At 45.4% G+C, this 16,187-nt stretch overlaps 1 long non-coding RNA gene across 1 annotated transcript; it reads left to right on the top strand.

The window, feature by feature from the left end:
- The first annotated feature begins 333 nt into the window (after nt 1-333).
- Nucleotides 334-13,807, top strand: LOC134492339 (uncharacterized). Its single transcript, XR_010067429.1, has 3 exons — nt 334-382; nt 12,955-13,116; nt 13,589-13,807. It is a non-coding gene; the product is annotated as an uncharacterized LOC134492339 (long non-coding RNA).
- The last annotated feature ends 2,380 nt before the right edge of the window (nt 13,808-16,187 follow it).

The raw sequence follows: 16,187 nt of genomic DNA, 5'->3' as shown, positions 1-16,187 counted from the left end.
GAAATTCCTGACAGTAAAGAACATTGCCTTTACTGTAAAGAACAGCAATGGATTCCCCACACTGGATGTTTTCAAACCAAGCTAAATGTTATCAGTTGGGGATGGTTTAGCATAGCCTTTCTCAACCTTTTGACCCTGGAAGAACCCTTGAAATATTTTTCAGGCCTCGAGAAACCCCTGCACATTCAGGCTCAAATATAGGCCAGAAGTGACAAAATTATTACATTCGTCTCATGTGTAGGCCTGTATATATGCATTAACAGTGTTTGTAAACTAAAAGTAAGAATGAAACTTTCCTCTTTAATGTGAAGTTGCCTGAATTTGAAATAATTTTTCCTTGTTTCCAGCCATCAAAGTGGGATCATCAGCATATCTGAGGTTGGTTAATGTTTCTCTTAGCAATTTAAATTCTAATTAATACTAGAAATGCTGCAATTCAATATTTATTATCTAAGCACCCTTATATTTATTTATTATTCAGCTAAATATAAGTTATCAACCTTAGATTGTACCATGGATGAATCTAAGTTCTATTTTAATTTTTATTCTATTTGCCAATCCCTCCCAAGAGATTCTAGCTTCTCTGATCAAATGAAAAAACTGCTACTTTAGGAAAATCTTCACTGTTTTAAACATAACTCCTTGGGCTGTGAATTTCAACCATTTTAATCACTACCTTAATCATTTAAAACCTTAATTGCTGTTTAAAGCATATTCTTCAATTAAAAGTGAGGAGGCTGAGACTGAAGGGTGCTTCAGCCCGGCGTCCTGATTTTCTCCTCCTAGGGCCAGATTTGATGAAGGAGAAAGCAAAAAAAAGAAAAGGGGGGGGGACCGGGGTTTTCCTTTCAGTATGCACCCAAAGTTAGCAAATAGGTTTTCTTTTTAAATGTAACCGTTGTGAATATAAATAAATAGCTAGCTAGCTAACATCTGAGGCTAATAATGCTGAACTGAAATCTGGATAAATAAGGCTGCATACTTCTTTGGGAATAAACCCTCCTCAGCAACTTCTCGCTGTAAGTCTTTTAAATCTGGATCTCCCCTAATACCAACTGAAGTTAAATCTGTTTTGAAATATTTTTGTTTTGATGTACTGATGTAATGGAGGGAATTATATATTCCAGATTCCCAGAATGAAAAACAAAACAAACCCTAAAGAATACTTTTCCTTTTAAAACTGAGGGTAGCCTGTCTTGGTTATAATGACCTTTGCCCTTCCTTTAATAGCCTCAAAAAGGGAATTGCACTGAATTGTTGGAAGTATACAGTATATATTTATATTTAATAGAAAGGCAGATGATCAATCAGCACTAATCGTTTATAGCCCTAGTGAAAATCATTGCAAACAGAACTATTTCTTTGTAAAATCTGATTGTCTTGTTTGGTGAGAACAACACAGGACTCACAGTTGTACTGTCTATATAAATGGAAGCAACCAGGCATTGGGCATGATCTGGTTACATTAGAGGAGGCACTGCTTGAATGCAGATGATACATGACAGCACCAGAGCAGAATCCTTCTTTACCTGTTGAGCAGCAGTCTGTACCAGTTCACCAGGGAAAAGGGCTCAGTCTAGGCTGGTCTGACATTCACTCCACCAGAACTCCTTCTTCTGATACCATGGAACTTTTCCAATAGGTCCAGAGACATATACTTGATCAGTTTATGTACAAATGTAATTCTGTGTTCTCACTACAGACTTAGATGGAAGAGGAAATAATACTGTATGAATATTATTCAGTTTTTTTTAAGGTACAAAATTGCTGCCATATATCTGTGACTGGTTATGAAAATGGCTGCTAAGGAGTATAGTTAGTCACAATCACATGGATCCCAATGATGCATTCTTATGGGACTTTATGATTTTCATGTGAGGTACCAATATTTTCATGGAAGATCCTTTGCTATTTTTATTGTACATAAATTATGGGATATTAAATTCTATCTCGGTTCACCCATACTAAATTTTGGTTTGTTGAGCAAACCATAATGTCTATGTTCTCACATAATACCATAAACCATAATTTACAAATCACACTGGGTAGATTCAGCAATCGTGCTAAATCAAAACCAAATAAATCCCAACATGGTGATCCCAAACTTTTTCTCACTATTATCAATACATCAATCAACAGTGTACATAAGAAACCAAAGTGATGTGAAAGTGACAACATGCAGTAATGACATCATTACACAAATGCCACAATTACATACCTGTGTTATATTTATTTATTTATTATTCAAATTTAGTTACATGTCTTATGTGAATATGTAAGACACACCATTTGCATGATGACATCGTCATGTTTGCATCATCGTTCCCCCCCTGCTCCTCTGAAGACACCTGTGGGTTCCATGGAACCATTCAGACCAGTGTTTCTTAAAGTGTGGTCCTAGGACCCCTAGTACCCCTTGGGTCACCCAAGACCCTCTCAGGGGTCCTCAAAATCAAAATTATTTCCCAACCTATACTGAAAAATAATACAATATTAAAATCCTGTCAAACAATCATGAGAAGTGGAAGCGGCAGTGAATGTGTCAATTTTAATTTTTAGTACAGTAAATATAACCCATACAAACAAAAGTTCTTTTGGGGTCCTCCATAATTTTTCAAAGTGGAAAGGGGTCCTGAGAGAAAAAAGTTTTAGAAATGATATAAAGGATTCTGACTATAAGTTTTCATATACGTATTGGCACCATTCATATGATCTGCTTAACTAAACCACCATGCGCATTTAACTTTGGTTCACAACACATTAAACCATCAGTTAGCTACTGGATAGGTTGTATTTGCAAAACACAACTAAATTGTGCTTGGCTAGTGGTGGATTCAGTGTGCCATGCAAGTGCCACCTTCTAGAGATACTTCTGCCATCACATTTCAGTACATGCCCCAGTTTCAAAACAGGTGAAGGAGGGTATTTAACCACATTAACAAAATGAATTTTGAGGTAAGCTGTCTTGCAGGAATATCTGTAAGTCCCAGGAATAAATTGGGGGTGGGGTCAGAAAGCCTTGGAAAGCGGATGATCTGACAGCAGGGGTACCATGCACAAGTTCTACTAGACGTTCTTAGTTTGAAGTGAGGTAATATTCCTGGTCCTCTGAGAAACCTCTCAAACCACCTCTTGTCATGCTAGCATCATTGTGGAATTGATGGAACCTGGAGCAGTAACAGTAGTGTGGTGGGTTTTTCTGTGCAAGGTGGATTATTTGTGGTAGAGAAAATTGTGGGATAAGGACCCACAAAGATCAGGCTGACGACAACACGATGGCAACCATGTCATGAAGATTTCCCTACAAAATGTCTTTCTGACACATTTTGTCTAGAAAGGGCTGTAAGTCCAGAACCTGCCTATTTTTCCTCTAACCACGGCAGGTGGCACTGTTTCACACGGTTACTGCGATTCCTTTTCACAATGTGCAATTGTACATGAAAAGCAATTTCGGCACTGCGGTGCATTTAGTTGAGCAGAAGGGTTGGCTGTGATTAGGATACAAAATAGAAGAGAATCATTTAAAATGTAATAAGCTCTTCCAAGTCCCTAGGTTTATTTCAGTCTTAAATAAAGCTAAGGAAAATACAAAACCCGATTTTCTGCCATTTGTGAATGCGAACTCTTCCTGGATTATTTTTAGTGTTGTTGATAATTACCAGGAAGAAGAGTGGCATTGCTCCTGAAGGGACCTGGCCCTGGGTTTTACCCTCTGCATTCTACTGAAAAAGTCTGCCCATGGGTGAACAGCAGAAGAGCCCATTCAAATGGAAACCTGTGTGCAAACAGCGGCTTTGCTATAGGGTTTTTCAGCACTAGGGGTGGCTGTCCCAACCCTTTGGAAGAACATCCCCCTGAGATCAGGATGGCCCCAATCCTCCTGAGTTTTAGAAAAGAAAGCCTTAAAAAACTGGCCCAGGATGCTTTGTGACCATGCAGATGAGATGTTGTTGTTTATTCATTTAGTCGCTTCCGACTCTTCGTGACTCCATGGACCAGCCCACGCCAGAGCTTCCTGTCAGTCGTCAACACCCCCAGCTCCCCCAGGGTCGAGTCCGTCACCTCTAGAATATCATCCATCCATCTTGCCCTTGGTCGGCCTCTCTTCCTTTTGCCTTCCACTCTCCCTAGCATCAGCATCTTCTCCAGGGTGTCCTGTCTTCTCATTATGTGGCCAAAGTATTTCAGTTTTGCCTTTAATTTCATTCCCTCAAGTGAGCAGTCTGGCTTTATTTCCTGGAGTATGGACTGGTTTGATCTTCTTGCAGTCCAAGGCACTCTCAGAATTATCCTCCAACACCACAGTTCAAAAGCATCGATCTTCCTTCTCTCAGCCTTCCTTATGGTCCAGCTCTCGCAGCCATATGTTACTACGGGGAACACCATTGCTTTAACTATGCGGACCTTTGTTGTCAGTGTGATGTCTCTGCTCTTAACTATTTTATTGAGATTTGTCATTGCTCTTCTCCCAAGGATTAAGCGTCTTCTGATTTCCTGACTGCAGTCAGCATCTGCAGTAATCTTCGCACCTAGAAATACAAAGTCTTTCACTGCTTCTACATTTTCTCCCTCTATTTGCCAGTTATCAATCAAGTGGGTTGCCATAATCTTGTTTTTTTTGAGGTTTAGCTGCAAGCCAGCTTTTGCACTTTCTTCTTTCACCTTCATCATAAGGCTCCTCAGTTCCTCTTCGCTTTCAGCCATCAAAGTGGTATCATCTGCATATCTGACATTGTTAATGTTTCTTCCAGCGATTTTAACTCCAGCCTTGGATTCCTCAAGCCCAGCATGTCGCATGATGTGTTCTGCATACAAGTTGAATAGGTAGGGTGAGAGTATACAGCCCTGCCGTACTCCTTTCCCAATCTTAAACCAGTCCGTTGTTCCGTGGTCTGTTCTTACTGTTGCTACTTGGTCGATATACAGATTCTTCAGGAGGCAGACAAGATGACTTGGTATCCCCATACCACTAAGAACTCGCCACAATTTGTTATGGTCCACACAGTCAAAGGTTTTAGAATAGTAAATCAAACAGAAATAGATGTTTTTCTGAAACTCCCTGGCTTTTTCCATTATCCAGCGGATATTGGCAATTTGGTCCCTAGTTCCTCTGCCTTTTCTAAACCCAGCTTGTACATCTGGCAATTCTCGCTCCATGAATTGCTGAAGTCTACCTTGCAGGATCTTGAGCATTACCTTACTGGCATGTGAAATGGGTGCCACTGTTCGATAGTTTGAACATTCTTTAGTGTTCCCCTTTTTTGGTATGGGGATATAAGTTGATTTTTTCCAATCTGATGGCCATTCTTGTGTTTTCCAAATTTGCTGGCATATAGCATGCATTACCTTGACAGCATCATCTCGCAAGATTTTGAACAGTTCAGCTGGGATGCCGTGTTATCCTTCCTATACAGGTCTTCCATATATTCTTGCCACCTTTTCTTGATCTCTTCTTCTGTTAGGTCCTTGCCATCTTTGTTTTTGATCATACCCATTTTTGCCTGGAATTTACCTCCGATGTTTCTAATTTTCTGGAAGAGGTCTCTTGTCCTTCCTATTCTATTGTCTTCTTCCACTTCCGCGCATTGCTTGTTTAAAAATAATTCCTTATCTCTTCTGGCTAACCTCTGGAATTTTGCATTTAATTGGGCATATCTCCCCCTATCTGTCATGTTCACCGTTCCAGTGTTTGTCTACATCGTAACGGTTCGCTTGCCGAGGTGCTGATACGTGTCCGGGCTGGGAGGGTGCTGCTGGGAACCTTGTACAGGAGACGTGCTGATCTGTGCCTGGTGGAATGTGTTTAGGCTATCTCTGAAATGTCAAGGTCTTTTTGCCCGTTGATCAGCAGAGCTCGTTAGGAGCACCTGGGAATGTGGGGAGAACTGTATGTGAGGGAGGGGGTGGGGTGTTATTTGCAAAGACGCTATTTAGTTTGAGTTTAGGCGCGCTTTTCTCATTCTCAGCTTTTTACCTGTTTGCACTCTTTTCTAAATAAATCCAGAACCTGAATTGTCATTTTGAGTCTGAGAGTTTTATTTAGGATAAGGCTGAGAATCACATAAAGCTGAGAATCATTTTTCAAACCAACCTCGCTACTCTTTACTGGAGAATTTTCTTGTGAAAGAGGAATTAGCGATGGCTGAAGGGGGAAAGGATCCCACGGAGCTTGAGGAGCAGGTGGAACAACTCCTGGAGTCGACGTTCCTGAGCAGGGACCCAAGCCCTGTCCCAGCCCAAGCCACACCTCAGTCCGGGGACTCCTACTCTACCGCGGGGTTGAAGAACCCCCCGCCAGACGACATGGAGACACAGGAACAGTTTTTATGGGATGCCCTGGTGGACCCCCAACCAGGCACGTCCCGCTCCACATGGAAGCTCCGCTGGCCCGACACTCCTAGAGAGGGGAGACCAGATGTATCAGGGAGCCCACCGCTGGGAGGTCCAGCGTTGGAAGACTCCGCTACACCTGACAGGATTAGGGTCCTGGAGTCCAAGATCAAATCCATGGAACACGTCTTGTGTTCTATGTCGGCTGCCTTTGGGGACCTAGTATGGATCGTCCGAGGTCCCGGGGCAATGAGAGCACCTAGCCTCCTGCCTTCCCCATCACCGACTGCTGGAGGAGGAACCCCACCACGGGCTTTTCCATCGAGTCCACGTGGATCCACTCCCATAGGGGTGGCCCTGAGGCAACAGGTTGGTGGGGTCCCGCAGGTTGGAGGAACTCCCCGGGACTTCCCAGTGAAGTTTGATGGTGACCCCGCTAATCTGTCCTTCTTTCTCACCAACGCTGCCAGCTTCATGAGACGGCATGGCCACCTCTTTCCTTCGGAGGAAGAGAAGATAGCTCCAGTGGCCACGAAGTTGAAAGGCAGAGCTGCTGACTGGTATGTACAACTGTTGGAGATTGGGGGCCCTGCCCTGGCCACATTCGATGCCTTTTTGGCTGCGCTGAAGCGCTACTTTGAAGATCCCTTGGCTAAAGAGAGGGCTAAGGACACTCTTAAAGAACTGGTTCAGGGACAGAAGCCTGTGGCTGATTATGCACTTGAATTCAAAGTTTTGGCAGGAAAAGTTCCTGAATGGTCCGAGACCACCTTAATTGATCGCTTTAAGGATGGACTCAATTGCGAAGTCTTGCGCTGGGCACTTGGCCGGGATGATCCCAACTCATTACATGATTGGATTTGCCTCGCGGGTAAAGCAGAACATGCCCAACACACTTTTATGATGGCCACCAAAGAAGACAAGCCTGTCACCACTACCCGAGCTCCGGTTCTTCTGTCGACCTCTAGATGGGATGTGGAGAAGCAACGCCACTTTGTTCGCGGTCAATGCATCACCTGTGGAAAACCGGGTCACCGCACTGTTGACTGCCCTAAAGCTAAGGTACCGGATCGTTCCGCAAAAGTGCCTCAAAAACCAACCAAGAAACCAACCCTCTTCGTTGGTTGACAGGGGCACTGGCTACTGCGGACAATGACATCTACACCCCGGGAGATGAATTAGAGGCTTTGGAACAGCTGGTGGGAAACGACTTCCACCTGACTTAACCGGCGCCTCGGGGCAGGTGGTTTGATCCGGGCACAATCCCAACATGGTGAGTGCTGATTGCCCTATCCTCGCTGTCAAAATTGAATTGGGATTTCAATCCAAATCCCTCGAGGACTGGGCTTTATTGGACTCAGGCTGTTCTCGATGTTTAATCCATCCTGACTTAGTCAAGGAATTGGATTTGCCCTGCTTCCCTCTTCCAAAGCCGCTGGTTTTCCAACAGCTGGATGGCTGTACAGCAGGGAGGGGGGGCGGCTACCCACTTTACTGGCGAAGTCGCTTTGCGTATGGGGTCCCATTTCGAACTCATTCAGTTCATCGTGACCCCCGTAGGGAATCCTTTGGTTGTCTTAGGGATTCCCTGGTTTACCTCGCATAACCCCTACATCAATTGGTGGTCCCGCTCCATTACCTTTGAGGATGGCTTCTATCAAGCTCCCCTTCTGGGGCGTGCCATGCCTCCGACGGCTGGGCAGCAGAGGTTCTTCACTCTCTGCCTTCCCCATCCCCCTTGGAAGGTCTTCCGGCCACGTACTCGGACTTTGCTGATGTTTTTGGGGAGGAGGAGGCTGACCAGTTACCCCCCCATCGCAAGACTGACTGTTCCATTGAACTTCTTCCAGACATCCCCTTGCTGAAGCCAAAGATTTACCCTATGACTAAGAAAGAACTTGCCACTTTGCGGGAGTTCATTGACAAGAACCTGGCTCGAGGCTTCATTGAACCAGCAAACTCGCCGGTCGGGGCTCCTGTTTTGTTTTGGGAGAAAAAGGATGGCAGCCTCAGACTTTGCACAGACTACCGTGGATTAAATTCCGCCTCCCTTTCCAACAAGTACCCTCTGCCTCTCATCAAAGACGTGCTTGCACATCTGTCCACTGGCAGAGTTTTCTCAAAGTTGGATCTCCGCGAAGCCTACTACCGCATTCACATTCGGGAGGGGGATGAATGGAAAACAGCCTTTAATTGCCCTTTGGGCTCTTTTCAGTATAAGGTTCTCCCTTTTGGTCTGGCAGGGACGCTGGGTGTATTTATGCAGCTGATCAATGAAGTTTTGCATGATCACTTGTTTAAGGGCGTTTTGGTCTATTTGGATGATGTCCTCATTTATACTAAAACCTTAAAGGAACATGAACGCCTGCTTAAACAGGTTCTCAGCAAGCTTAGGGTGGCCAAGCTTTATGCTAAGCTGTCTAAATGTGAGTTCCATAAGTCTTGCTTGGATTACCTTGGTTACAGGATTTCCGATAAGAGCATTGAGATGGATCCTGTTAAGATTCAATATGTGCTTTCTTGGGAATGCCCCAGAACCCGGCGGCAACTTCAAAGTTTCCTTGGGTTTGCCAATTTTTACAGATCCTTTGTCAGGGGTTTCGCTGAAATTGCCCTGCCCCTAACTGATTTGTTATGGACTAGGGGGGTGGGGGAGACCTGAAAAGTTAAGAACCCGGGGGCCGTGCTCAATTGGACTCCCGCCTGTCAGGCTGCGTTTGATCAGCTGAAGGCTCTTTTTACTGAGGAGCCCATCCTCTCCCACCCTAACCCTGACCTTCCTTTTGTCGTTCAAGTTGATGCTTCGGATTTTTCAATTGGAGCTATTTTGTTGCAAAAGGATTCTGCTGGGCTTTTGAAGCCCTGTGCGTATCTATCTCTAAAATTTTCCGAGACAGAGAGACACTGGCATGTTTGGGAGAAGGAGGCTTTTGCTGTTAAAGCTGCATTGGAGGCTTGGAGGCATCTCTTGGAAGGTGCTTCCTCCCCTTTTGAAGTTTGGACTGATCACCGCAACCTCGGGGCGCTCCGTACGCCCAGGCGCCTCACCCCAAAGCAGATTCGATGGGCTCAATTTTTCAGCCGTTTTAATTTCCAGCTTAAATTTATACCTGGCAAGAAGAATTTTTTGGCTGATGCCCTTTCCAGGTTGCCACAGGATGAGGGCCCGGTTTCTGATGTAATTGGCACTGTCCTATCGGGGCCACAACTGGGGTTGGTGGCTGTCATGCATAGCAGCGCACGCGGCCAGGCCCCGCCTCCTTCCTCGCCGGTTCGCAAGCCGCCTCCATTGTCTGCTGCATTGCACTCTACTTTTGTATCTGCGCTGCGTTCTGATCCCTGGCTGCTTGCTAATCCTGACAAGGTGTCCATTGAGCACGACCTCGCTTGGGTTAAGGGGCATTTATATGTACCTGACTCTCAACGTCCTGCTATACTGGCTCGTTCTCATGACAGTAAGCAGGCTGGTCACTTTGGTTTTCTGAAGTCCCTACATTTGATCCGAAGACAATTCTGGTGGCCCACCCTACGTAAAGATGTCAAAGCCTATGTGGCTTCTTGTCCTGTCTGTGCGATGTCCAAACGTTCTGTTGGTAAACCACAGGGGCTCCTACAGCCGGTGGCTGACCCTGCATACCCTTGGGATGTGATTTCCATGGATTTCATTGTGGACCTACCCTCCAGTCAGAAGAAAACTGTCATTTGGGTAGTCAAGGACTATTTTTCTAAGCAAGCTCATTTTGTGCCCTGTGCTTCTATTCCCTTGGCGCAACAACTAGCTAAACTTTTTTTGGTACACGTGTACCGTCCTCACGGCTGCCCCTCTCGTTTGGTGACCGATAGGGGCACACAATTTAACTCGAAGTTTTGGCGGGCTTTTTTGAAATTGCTTGGCACTGAGCAGGCTTTGTCGACCTCTTGGCATCCCCAGACGGACAGATCCACTGAGGTCCTTAATGCCACTTTGGAGCAATTCCTTCGCTCTTACATAAACTATCATCAGGATGATTGGGTTGACTTGCTCCCTTTCGCTGAAGTGGCTTACAATAATGCTGTTCACCAGAGCACGGGACAAACCCCATTTCGTATTGTTTCTGGTAGGGATTTTGTTCCCATTCCAGAATTTCCCCAGCCTCCTGCTCCGGCTGTTGCCACTTGCGATTGGGGCTCCAGGCTAGCTGATTCCTGGCCCGTTATTCGCACCGCTCTTCGTGAGGCGCAAGAGGCTTATAAACGGCATGCTGATCGGCACCGCCACCGCCAGCCGGCTTTTCAGATAGGGGATTTGGTCTATCTCTCTACAACGTTTATAAAGTCCCCTCAGCCCTCTCGGAAGCTCGCTCCTAAGTTCATTGGGCCATTTCCAATTGCTGCCGTGCTCAATCCTGTCACTGTTCGTTTGGATTTGCCTCATAATTTGAAGCGTTTGCATCCTGTTTTTCACTGCAGTTTATTCAAGCCTGCTCAGGATTCCACTCGCTGGCATCCCCGCTCGCCTCCCCCTCCACCGGTCATGATTGATGGCCAGCAACATTTTGAAGTTAAAGAAGTGCTTGACTCTCGCCGGCTGCATGGGTCTCTGCAGTACCTTGTCCGCTGGAAACACTTTCCCCATCCTGAATGGGTTGCTGCCTGCGATGTTCTTGCCCCTGATTTAACACGCGGTTTTCATACTGCCTACCCTTCCAAGCCCTCTGCTAGTTGATTTTTTTAAGGGGGGCGGTATGTCATGTTCACCGTTCCGGTGTTTGTCTACATCGTAATGGTTCACTTGCCAAGGTGCTGATTCGTGTCCGGGCTGGGAGGGTGCTGCTGAGAACCTTGTACAGGAGACGTGCTGATCTGTGCCTGGTGGAATGTGTTTAGGCTATCTCTGAAATGTCAAGGTCTTTTTGCCTGTTGATCAGCAGAGCTCGTTAGGAGCACCTGGGAATGCGGGGAGAACTGTATGTGAGGGAGGGGGTGGGGTGTTATTTGTAAAGACGCTATTTAGTTTGAGTTTAGGCGCGCTTTTCTCATTCTCAGCTTTTTACCTGTTTGCACTCTTTTCTAAATAAATCCAGAACCTGAATTGTCATTTTGAGTCTGAGAGTTTTATTTAGGATAAGGCAACCATCACACTATCACTGTTGCCTTTTGCTTTCCTTCTTTCTTGGGCTACTTCTAGTGTCTCAGCAAACAGCCATTTTGCCTTCTTGGTTTTCTCTTTCTTTGGGATGTATTTTGTTGCCACCTCTTGAACAATGTTGCGGACTTCTGTCCATAGTTCTTCTGGGACCCTATCTACTAAGTCCAGTCCCTTAAATCTATTCTTCACCTCCACTGCATATTCCTTAGGAATATTAGTGAGCTCATATCTAGCTGATCTGTGGGTCTTCCCTAATCTCTTTAGTCTGATCCTAAATTGTGCAAGAAGAAGTTGGTGATCGGAACTACAGTCAGCTCCAGGTCTTGTTTTTACCGACTGTATAGATGTCCGCCACCTTTGGCTGCAAAGGATGTAGTCAATCTGGTTTTGGTGTTGTCCATCTGGGGAAGTCCATGTATAAAGCCGTCTCTTAGGTTGCTGGAAGAGAGTGTTTGTTATGCAGAGTGAGTTGTCTTGGCAAAATTCTATCAGCCTATGTCCTGCTTCGTTTTGTTCTCCCAGGCCATGCTTACCTGTAATTCCATGTGTCATTTGACTGCCCACCTTAGCATTCCAGTCTCCCGTGATGAAAACAACATCCCTTTTAGGCGTGTTGTCCAGTAGGTTCTGCAAATCCTCATAGAACTGCTCTACTTCAGCTTCTTTGGCATCTGTGGTTGGGGCGTATATTTGGATCACTGTGATGTTAGATGGCTTGCCCTGAATTTGAATTGAGATCATTCTATCGTTTTTTGGATTGTATCTGAGCACTGCTTTAGCCACTTTATGATTAATTATGAAGGCTACTCCATTTCTTCTGTGGTCCTCTTCTCCACAGTAGTCGATCTGGTGGTCATGTGATGTGAAGTGGCCCATTCCAGTCCATTTCAGTTCACTGACGCCCAGAATGTCTATCTTTAATCTTGACATCTCACCAATAACCACATCCAATTTGCCCTGGCTCATAGATCTTACATTCCAGGTTCCAATGGTGTGTTGATCCTTAGAACATCGGATTTGCCGTTCACCACCAGCACCGTCGGCTGCTAGCCGTCCTTTCGGCTTTGAGCTAGCTGCGTCATCACGTCTGGGGCTAGTTGAACTCATCCTCTGTTCCTCCCCAGTAGCATTTTGCCCATCTTCCGACCTGGGGGTCTCATCTTCCGATGGTATACTGACATATCTCTGGTTGTACTGATCCATTTAGTTTTCATGGCAAGAATACTGGGGTGGGTTGCCATTACCTTCCCCAGGGATCGCATTTAGTCTGACCTCTCTGTCATGACCTTCCCGTCTTGGGTGGCCCTTCACGGTTTAGCTCATGGCATCACTGAGGTGCTCAAGCTCCAGCACCACGGCAAGGTAACGATCCTTTGCTGAAGGCAGATGAGATGGGATATGTGAATTTGAGTGGGGTGGGGTTGAGTATTTTCCTTGATATGGTGTTTAATATTGCTGTCAATATTATTTGTTTTCTTGTTGTTTTTAAAAGGTAGAGCAGCTGCAGAGAAGGCCTATCTCCAAGGTCCCATCAAATGACATTGCATTATCAATGGGACCTGGAGATCTTATAAGGTGAGCAGAAACCATTGGAGAAAGTCAGTCCCATAGATACCCGGGCCTTGAGTCATGAAGTGGTTTGTATGCTTATAATGGTGGTCAGCTGCTGAACTGCTTTTTCTACTATATTGTGGCCTCTTTATTCAGGCAGGCATCCTCTCCAGTTTTGCTGCTTCTGCCATGAAAGTTCCTGTTTGTAATTGGTCATTTCCTCTTTCATGGAAATCTTGAAACTGCAAGCAGCAGCAGCTGAGAATTATCTCAGCGATAAGTCCTTGACAATGGCATTACGTGATCGCTGCCCATGGAATAGGTCAACCGGAGGGGCGATTGGCCCTTCTCCTCTGTCTAGAAGTGGCTGAACAGCCACATGGCAATTCAGTTATCAGTCTGCCTTTCAGTGTGGTAGATATTATTCAGCTTTCATCACAGGAAAGAAATGCCTGTTCTCTCCAAGGTTGCTTTTGGAAAAATGGCCTTTGGAAAAGCAGGATCAATGAGGCTGTACTTTGATTGATTAAATTCCTTTTCAAACGTCAACACATTTATTAGAGTTTTATTTCTTTACAGGATTGGTGTGAATGGTGTCAAAACTAAAAGTGTGCCAGAATATGCAGATAAATCACAATAAAATGATTGCCTGAAGAAGCAACCAGAAAAGAACAATTTATGAAGAAGAAAAGGCATAAAAATGACTTAAGATGAAGGGGAGATTACAGATGTTCTTTTCTTAAATCAGAGGTGAGAATTTTTGGTGCATTGAAGTTGCTGACACACCGTCTTTCATAAAATGAAATGAGATAAAAAGAATGACAAATACCCTCTTCTTAAAGCAGGCAAGCTCATCTCTACTATTTCCATTTTTTCCTCTATGTTCAGGCATCAGATTAAGCTACGGATTGTTTAATCGTGATTTATTGAATAAATCACTATTGGTTGCATTTACCGCATCTACTAAGCCCAAACCATAGCTAACAAGCCACCCTGGGTGGATTCACCAGACAAGTTACCTTGTTGCTTCTCATGATGTATGAACCACATCAGCATCTCTGGAGGTTTGAATTGAGAACTTTTCTGCTTGTGGCTGAAAACTTCCTTAACAAGGCCCTTGGCCTGGGATGCAATGTATTGATGGTGTGCAAATTTGGCTCCTGCAATTTGTGGTGGTGTGAAACAGTTTTGGATTCTTTGTCCTTCTATGTTCAACAGAGGTTCATACAGTATTCTTCCTAGCTCTGTGGCCCATTGGCAGAGCACACTCTGGATTTAACTTTGTGCCTGGGCCTTTCCCGATTGCTAACCTGAAGTCCATCTACCAATTCTTCAGTCAGCAAAAAAAAAAAAAAAAACCCTCTACAGGCTTAAAATTGGCTGTCCCACTGCTAATCCCTTTTTTGCTTCTGTTTCCTGCTGCCACTAGTCACCCAAGGGAATAGAAGTTCCCTCTAAGGTAATAAAGCCCAACAGATTTTATACACCTTAGAGCTGTCCTTGAACTTTGTGAAACTGGGGTGCGTGGGTGGGGAATGGACCTAGAGGTGATTATCTCTGAGGAGCATCCAATTACTGTGGATCAGTAGAAAAAAACAAACCAAAAATGTTTTTAAAAGACTTTTAAGATCATGGGGATGGTGATGATGTTGATGATTTGGAGAGGGTGGGGAGACAGAAATTAATATATCCAAGAATTAGAATCTGAGATTGTGGCTCTTTCCTGTATAACTAAGATTAACTCAGGAATCCAACAAAGATACTAAAGGTTATGTCTGATGGTGCCAAATACTGTTTTGATCCAGTAGAAGCTTCTGCTAATAGAAAACAAGGAAGCTCCCACATCTATAGAGAAGCTTTAACTGGTGTGGGAAGAGGAATTGGAGATATGATCTTTCCTCTTCTAGTAGCCAAAGCTTGTGTTGGATCTGAAGAACCACTGGATGCAACGCCTTGTTCCAACATGGACCATCATGTCACCCATTCCTTTTTCCCTATCCCAGTATTGTTTAAAGGCTAAATTTACAGGCTGGAGACGCGGTGGCGCTGCGGGTTAAACCGCTGAGCTGTCGATCGGAAGGTCGGCGGTTCGAAACCGCGCGGCGGGGTGAGCTCCCGTTGCTCGTCCCAGCTTCTGCACACCAAGCAGTTCGAAAACATGCAAATGTGAGTAGATTAATTGGTACCGCTTCGGCGGGAAGGTAACGGCGTTCCGTGAGTCATGCTGGCCACATGACCTGGAAGTGTCCTATGGACAACGCCGGCTCCAAGGCTTTGAAACGGAGATGAGCACCGCCCCCTAGAGTCGGACACGACTGGACTTTACGTCAAGGGAAACCTTTACCTTTACCTACAGGCTGGTACCAACTCTCATGTGTCCCCTTTCACAGGGGTTTGTGGTGCACAGGGCTTAAGTTTAGACACACGACTGGTACTCTTCTCAAGGAGGAAACTGAGAGAAGAGAGCAGTGTTGGAGGAGGGCTGGGCATCTTCTCCCAAGCCACAACTCTGTGAGATAGTAGATGGTTCAGCTCCAGAATTCTCCTCCTGATTCTCTTCTATGGTTGGTGTGGGGCTGAGCCTGGCCTGAGATGGTAAGGAATGACGGTGCTCATAAAAGACACCCCTTATGGAGAGGCCCGGGTGCATGTCACAGGATGGAAGAAGCAGCTGAGTCTCCTGAGCAACCACCACCACCAAGTTTTGTGGATCACAAGGTGGAGTGCCACAATTGGCTCTCACCACTCCTATTAGCTACCTTTTTATTTGCATCCTGGCAAAGTGATGCTCCGACCTTGGGGGAGCTGGGGGTGGCGACGACCGACAGGAAGCTCTGATGTGGGCTGACCCATGAAGTCACGAAGTGTCGGAAGCGACTGAACGAATAAACAACAAAGTGATGCTCACTCTTTACCGGAGCTGACCAGCAGAGGGCAATCTTCTCTCACTTCTGCTTCATATTTCTCCTTCTCTCTTCGCTTGCCCCTCCTCCCTCCCGCTCCTTGTCATATATCCAGTTTCCCAGCGTCCTTCTTGTGCTTCACAAGTCATTTCGTAGCACGCCGCCGTCCTATGAAGGTGCCCTTTCCAATATCTTACTCCCACTGCCAACAGGAGACTTTCAATTAAACCTAGCACAGGTCGGCTCTGACAAGAAGCCTGCCTCTTAAACCTAGA

The sequence above is a fragment of the Candoia aspera genome, chromosome 2, assembly GCF_035149785.1.
Source record: "Candoia aspera isolate rCanAsp1 chromosome 2, rCanAsp1.hap2, whole genome shotgun sequence".
NCBI classification, from domain to species: domain Eukaryota; kingdom Metazoa; phylum Chordata; class Lepidosauria; order Squamata; family Boidae; genus Candoia; species Candoia aspera.
The sequence above is the reverse complement of the archived record's forward strand: the minus strand, read 5'-3'. Positions and strand labels throughout refer to the sequence as shown.